Raw genomic sequence first — 7,876 nt, 5'->3', positions numbered from 1 at the left:
ACATACACACAGACACACATGCACAGACAGATATACAGACACAAAAATACACACATGCACAGACACACACAGAGACACACACATGAAGACAGACACACAAAATCAGACACACATACACACAGAAACACAGAGATACAGACACACACAGACAGGTAGACAGAGACACACATGCACACACAGACACAAGCACAGACTCACACACACAGACCCACACAGACCCACAGACAGACCACAAACAAACAGACACATGCACACCCAGACGCAGACAGACACACACAGAGACACAAACACAGACACACAGATACAGAAATTTGCGTACAGACACACACACACACAAACACACACAGATACAGACAGACACATACAGATAGAAACTCGCACACAGACAGACACACACACATAAGACACAGACACACAGTCACTCACACAGTCACACACACACAGGCACACAGACAGACACACAAGACACAGGCAGACAAACACAGACAGACAGACTGACAGAAAGACACATACAAAGATATACAGAATGACACACTCACACAGATGCAGACAGATACACACACACAGACACAGAAATACACACGCAGACACACACACAGAGACACATGCACACAGACAGACACACACGCACGGATACACAGAGACACACACACACACACAGATAGATACACACACAGGCATATAGAAATACACACACATGACCCAGACAGATACACACATACATGGACATACATGCATATACAGAGACACAGACATACACACACCCAAAGACACACAGAGAAAGACACAGAAATACACACACAGACACACACAGACAAATGCAGATACACAGAAAGACACATATACACACACACACACACACACAAGACAGACACACAGTCACTCACACAGTCACACACACAAAGGCAGACACACAAGACACAGGCAGACAAACACAGACAGACAGACTGACTGACAGACACACACACACACACACATACACACAGATAAACACAAACAGACACACACAGATACAGACATACAGACACACAGATACACATAGACATGCAGACACATACACAAACACATGCACAGACAGATACACACACAGACACACACATAACACAGACACAGAAATACACACATGCCACAGACACACACAGACAGAGACACACACACAGACACGAGACACGCACACACAAACACACAGATACAGACACCCACATAAACACACGAGATACAGACACACACATAAACACACGAGATACAGACACACACATACACACAGACACAAAGACTGACACATCACACAGACACGTAGATACACACGTATACAGACATACATACAGACACACACAGAGGCACAGACAAACACACATAGCCACACAGATACAGACACACACATACACAGACACACATATAAACGCACAAAAGATACAGACACACACACAGACACAAAGACTGATACATCACACAGACACGTAGACACACACATACAGTCATACATAAACACAGACAGACACACACAACCACACAGATACAGACACACACAGTCACATACACACAGACACAAAGACCGACACACACACAGACATGTAGACACACACACAGACACACAGAAAGGCACACACACAGACACAGAAAGACACACACAGATACAGACAGTTACACACACAAAGACACAGATATACACACACACAGACAAACAAAGACACATGCAGACACACATGGACACACAAACACACGTGACACAGACAGATACACATACAGACACAGAAAGACACACACAGACAGATACACACACAACACAGACACAGAAATACACACATGCCACAGACACACACACATACACAGACACACACAGACAGACACACAGATAAACACATGCACAGACACATACAGACACAAACACACAGACACACACAAACAGACAGACCCACAGACACAGATGGATACACACACAGATATGCAGGCATACATAGAGACACACAGACACACAAACAGACACACACACACAACACAGACAGTCAAATAGACACACATAAACAAATATGCATGCACACACACACAGACACACATGCACAGACAGACACACATACAGAGAGACACAAAACAGACACAGCCAGATATATACACAGAAATAAACACACACGTGCACGTACACAGATAGATACACATGCATACAAACACAAAAAGACACAGACACACACACACAAATAGACAGACACACATGTAGACAAAGACATACACACACAAACAGAAATGCAGACAGAAAGACACACACCCACCCACACACTCACAGATCAAGACAGACACACACAGACAGACACACACATACTCACAGACACATACACACACAGACAGACACACACATACACACAGAAATATACACCCACAGACAGACACACACACAAACACAGACGTGACAGACACACATAACACAGACACAGATAGATACATACACAGACACACACATACAGAGACACAGGCACGATGCGGACACAGACTGATAGACACACACAGACACAGAAATACACACACACACACACACAGAAAGGCACACAAAAAGACACACACTGATACACACAAAGACAAACACACAGACACATACACACGGATACACAAAGACCCACAGACATACATACACGTGACACAGACAGATATGCAGAAAGACACACAAACAGACACAGAGACAACACATACGCGACACAGACAGACACAGAACCTAGACGCAGACACACACACACAGACACGCACAAAGGCACAGACACACATATATACACAGACACACACACAGACACACACAAAGGCAGACACACATATATACACAAACACACACAGACACACACAAAGACACACACACACACAAAATCATATGCAGACACACACTCACATTCACAGACACACAGACAGACACACACAACACTGACAGATACACACACACAGACACAGAACGATACATACAAAGATATGCAGAATGACACACTCACACAGATACAGACAGATACACACACGCAGACACAGAAATACACACGCAGACACACACACACGCACGGATACCCAGAGACACACATACACACACAGATAGATACACACAGGCATATAGAAATACACATGACCCAGACAGATACACACATACATACACATACAGAGACACAGACACACACACATACACACACAGCTACAGATACACACACAAACAGACACACACACAGGCACACACACACAGACATACAGACACACACACGACACAGACAGATACACACACAGACATACAAAGATATACAGACACACAAAGGCACACAGACATACACACACACACGTGATACAAACACAGAGAGATACACATACAGACAGACACAAACACGACACAGACGGATACGCACAGACACAAAAACACAGACAGACACACACACAACGACACAGAGACAAACAGACACACAGACATACGAACACACATGTGACATAGACAGATACACATAAAGACACACACACAGAGACACACAAGACACAGACAGATACATACACACTGACACAGAAATACACACACGCACACATGCACACAGACGGATACACACACAGACACATAAACACACACAACATAGACAGATATACACACACAAAGACACACAGACACACGCGCACAGACAGACACGCACACAGACAGACACACATACAAACAGACACACACAGACAGGTAGACAGAGGCAAACACACACAGACAGACAGACAGAGACACACACACAAACACAGACACGCAAACACACGCAGAAATACACAAACACACATAAACACAGACAGACACACACACACATGCACGCAGACACAAACAGACAAACACACACAAGACAGACAGATACACACACACACACAAACAAGACACACACACAAACACGCACACAGACACACAAACACATGAGACAGACACAGACAGATACACACCCAGAAAGACACATACACAAACACACCCAGTCTCAGACAGACACACACACAGAGACATAAATATAGGCGCACATACACAACACACACACACAGACAGACATACACAAATATACAGACAGACACACACACAGCTGCACACACACACAGACACACCCTCACATGCACACAGACAGACAGACACACACAGACAGATACACACAGAAAGACACACACATGTACACAGACAAATAGACAGACACACCCAGAAACACTGACAGAAACATACTAACATGCGCGCACGCTCGCAGACACACACACACACACGTCACAGGCAGACATACAACAGATAAACACACAAACACACGCAGTGGGTCACGAGGATGTGGACACTCGGCAGGAACTAGGCCCATTTCCCGCGCTGTTCCTGGTGCCCTATTGCTCCCCATCGCTTTACGTATGTGCGAGAGTACAAAACTGCCCTCCATGGCCTCGCTCCCCCTGACCTCCTAACCCCCTACCATCCTGTTCACTCCCTGCACTCAGCGGGCTCCCCCTGCTTCACCTCCCCCGCCTCGCTCGCCCCATTATTGGCGGGTGGGCCTTCTGCCCCCACCCTCTGGAACTCCATCCCGCAGTCCCTCTGCCTCACCCCCTCCCTCACCACCCTCAAGAACCATCGCTTCCACTGTGCTTTCGATCTCCCTGCCTTCCCCCTGCCCTCCATCCTCCCCAATCCCGATCCCCAGCTCGGGTCTGAAACTCTGTCTGTCCAGGGACGACCTCTCAATGTGAAAGGCACTTTACAAATATAATTTTGTTGTTGTTGTTGTTGTCTATGAGAACTGCCCAGGAACAATCTTATACTGCGTTCAGTGGCTCTACATTTCAGCAATGATGTTCACATAAGATTGACAAGTAAATACCATTATACATCCATCTTCAGGATATTAATATTAATATTGAGGCTGCCTTTCACCCTCACCTGATTCCAAGAAATATTAGACCCTAAAACAATATAACTTTAAAAGCCTTTGATCTTGTCTCCAGTGGTGGCAATGCTGGAACTGATGTCACATTAATTCCTGTAGCTTAACTTAGATGTCAACACTATCCAATGAAACAATTGTGGTACTGGCCCTGATTTGAGGCAACATTTATGCAGCGCCCCTCACACAGGGTAGCGCCCCAGAGCACTCGACAGTGGGGGAGAACGACACCAAGCCGGGGAGAGGTGACCGTTAGCACGGTCGAATAGGAAGATCTTTAGGCGCAATCTGAAGATGGGGAAGGAAAGGGTAAGGCGGAGGGTTACAGGAAGATGTTCCAGAGTTTCGGGGTGCAGTGGCTGAAAGCACAGCCATCGATGGTAGAACGAAAGGCACGAGGGATATACAGAAGGCCGGAGTCAGTTGAGTGTAGGCAGCGGGTAGCAAGTTGGGGCGTAAGCAAGTCGAAGAGGTTGGGAGGTGCCAGGGCATAAAGGAATTTGAAAACAAGTGTGAAGATCTTGAAATTGGTCCGTTCTGTGATAAGGACCCAGTGGAACCTGACTGGGACTGGTGTGATGGGGGTACAGAGTTTAGTACAGGGCAGGATTACTGAGCAGTATTTGGGATCAGGCAAACTATAGTTACATTACTGTCCCTGGATCTATCTGGGTTGGAAGGGAGTCTTAAGTACAAGAAAAACAAAGCTTTACATACCAGTATCTCGGACGTTTGTACAGTACTACTGAGCTGTGGAATGGTGTCCAATCTTCAAAGTTTTAATACCATTAGTCTAGCTGGTTTTCCAATAACATTTGAAAGTTTAAGAGTGCAGTATATCGCTCAGGAACTTGTACATTGCCAGTTTGAATCAATTCCACATAAAAACTCAATCAAACATTTGCAGACTTCAGGATAAAATGTTCCCCAGAATGTTCCCACTATAGATGACCTGACTATATTTACTTCAGGAGTAAGAGATTATAAAGTAACATTGTGGGAATTTAATTGAATAAGGGTGTATAAACAGTGTTGGTCCTCATATCATTCAAAATAACTTGTATTTATGACATATCTATAGGGTGTTTACTATCTTTATAAGGTATGGATGAGGTACTTGTATGTTATTTTTAGCGTGGACTACTTTGTAAGTGAAATTTTTAAAATATAGAATTATGCAATGTCATCCAGGATTGGGAGTCTCTGCTTGTAAATAAATCAATATTGATAATACTTGTATTAGAATATAGTGTCTTGCCAAATTGTAAAAGTTAATATTTTACTGTAAAGTGTAGTGACTGTATTTTGCAGGTGAACACAGCAGCTAACTTACACTGAGCAATGACCCACAAAGGGTGATGAAGTGAAAGATGATTTATTCATCAGAAGATTTCTTGGCTTTTTCAAATAGTGTCACAAGATCTTATAAATCAATTTCTCCACTTATATCTATCAAAAATGCTGGTTTAGAAGTATATTCATTCACATTAACTCTCTTAGGCTGTTCCAACCAATTTCATGTCACCTTGACAAGTATAAAATTATGAAGTGTATCTGAGATAGAGCTCATGATCAGTGAGATGTCTTCATTTCCAGGGCGTCTGCTCAACCATTCAGAAAGAATGCAATTTTGTGTTGGGGGCGAGGAGTTGTAGATCAGCGAAAGAGGGTATTTTTGGCGGACGATCATAATTACAAAAAGATGTAACTATAATTTTGATTTTTATATTTCCCCTAATTCTTCTGTACTCTGTAGAGAATACAGCCCTTGTATTCCTTTGAAATAGCATGTTGCAGAAACATGGCTTTATTTTTACTTACATGTACTCTAGAGTACAGAAGAATTAGTGGAGATCTTACTGAAACTTATAAGATTCTTAAAGGGCTGATAAAGTAGTCACAGAGGGTCTGTTTCCCCGGTGGGAGAATCTATAACCGGGGGTCACAGTCTGAAAATTAAGGGTCAGCCTTTTAGAACAGAGTTGAGGAAACATTTCTTCACTCAGAGGGCAGTGACTTTATGGAATCCACTCCCCCAGAAAGTTGTAGATGTCAGTCTTTGAACATCTTCAAGGCTGAGACTGATAGATTCTTGAAAAATAGAGGGATTAGGGGATATGGGGATAGAGCAGGTAATCAGAGTTAGGTCAGAAGATCAGCCATGATCTTATCGAATGGCGGGGCAGCTCGAGGGGCCGAATGGCCTACTCCTGCTCCTAATTCTTATGTTCTTATGTCTCATTCTTGTGAACGGCAAAATATTCCTAGCAGGTGAATTGACATTTGAAGCGAAAGATAAGTTAGCAATTTGGGTATATAACCGTTGATCAAATTACAGGAATCAGATGGTCATCAGAATAATTAACATGTTAATGGGGCGATTTTTATTGGGAACAAGGCGGAAGTTATGAGAACAAATTATTTATGACATTATATTCCACTGATGAATATTGCTGAGCAAATACTGCTAAACGGAGTCATGGTTGGATGTGTTACATTTCATGAACTGGCTGGTGAGAATGCACTCACACATTTTTTGTGCAGCTGTGTAACTCACCATCACACTTTCCTGAGGAGATCTTGGTACTGTTATCCCCAGCTAAAGATCAAATCCAAAATACAGAAGATAATCAGAGTATAGAAAGTGCAGATAACTAAAAAAGGAAATAAGAGGGGCAACGAGATTATAAGAGAAAAGATTAGCAGGTAACATAAAAGGAACCCCAAGGTATTTTATAAGCATATCTATTACTAATAAAGACAAATGTGTGTCTGTGTATCCAACAATCGCGCAATAACCGATTGACGTAGAGACATGATTTGTACAATATCGGAAAGGTCTTGCATCTGGCAGTGTGATGAGCATATTTATTTGGGAGGGATCTCCTATTGTTTATAAGTTAATATTAAAAAATGCTTTAATTAAGCCCAAAAATGTGAGGTATGCATTGCATTCTGCAACTGCGTAGTGACAGAGGAAAGCACACATC

Source organism: Callorhinchus milii, unplaced genomic scaffold (genome assembly GCF_018977255.1).
Source record: "Callorhinchus milii isolate IMCB2004 unplaced genomic scaffold, IMCB_Cmil_1.0 Scaffold19, whole genome shotgun sequence".
Lineage (NCBI taxonomy): Eukaryota > Metazoa > Chordata > Chondrichthyes > Chimaeriformes > Callorhinchidae > Callorhinchus > Callorhinchus milii.
The sequence above is the reverse complement of the archived record's forward strand: the minus strand, read 5'-3'. Positions refer to the sequence as shown.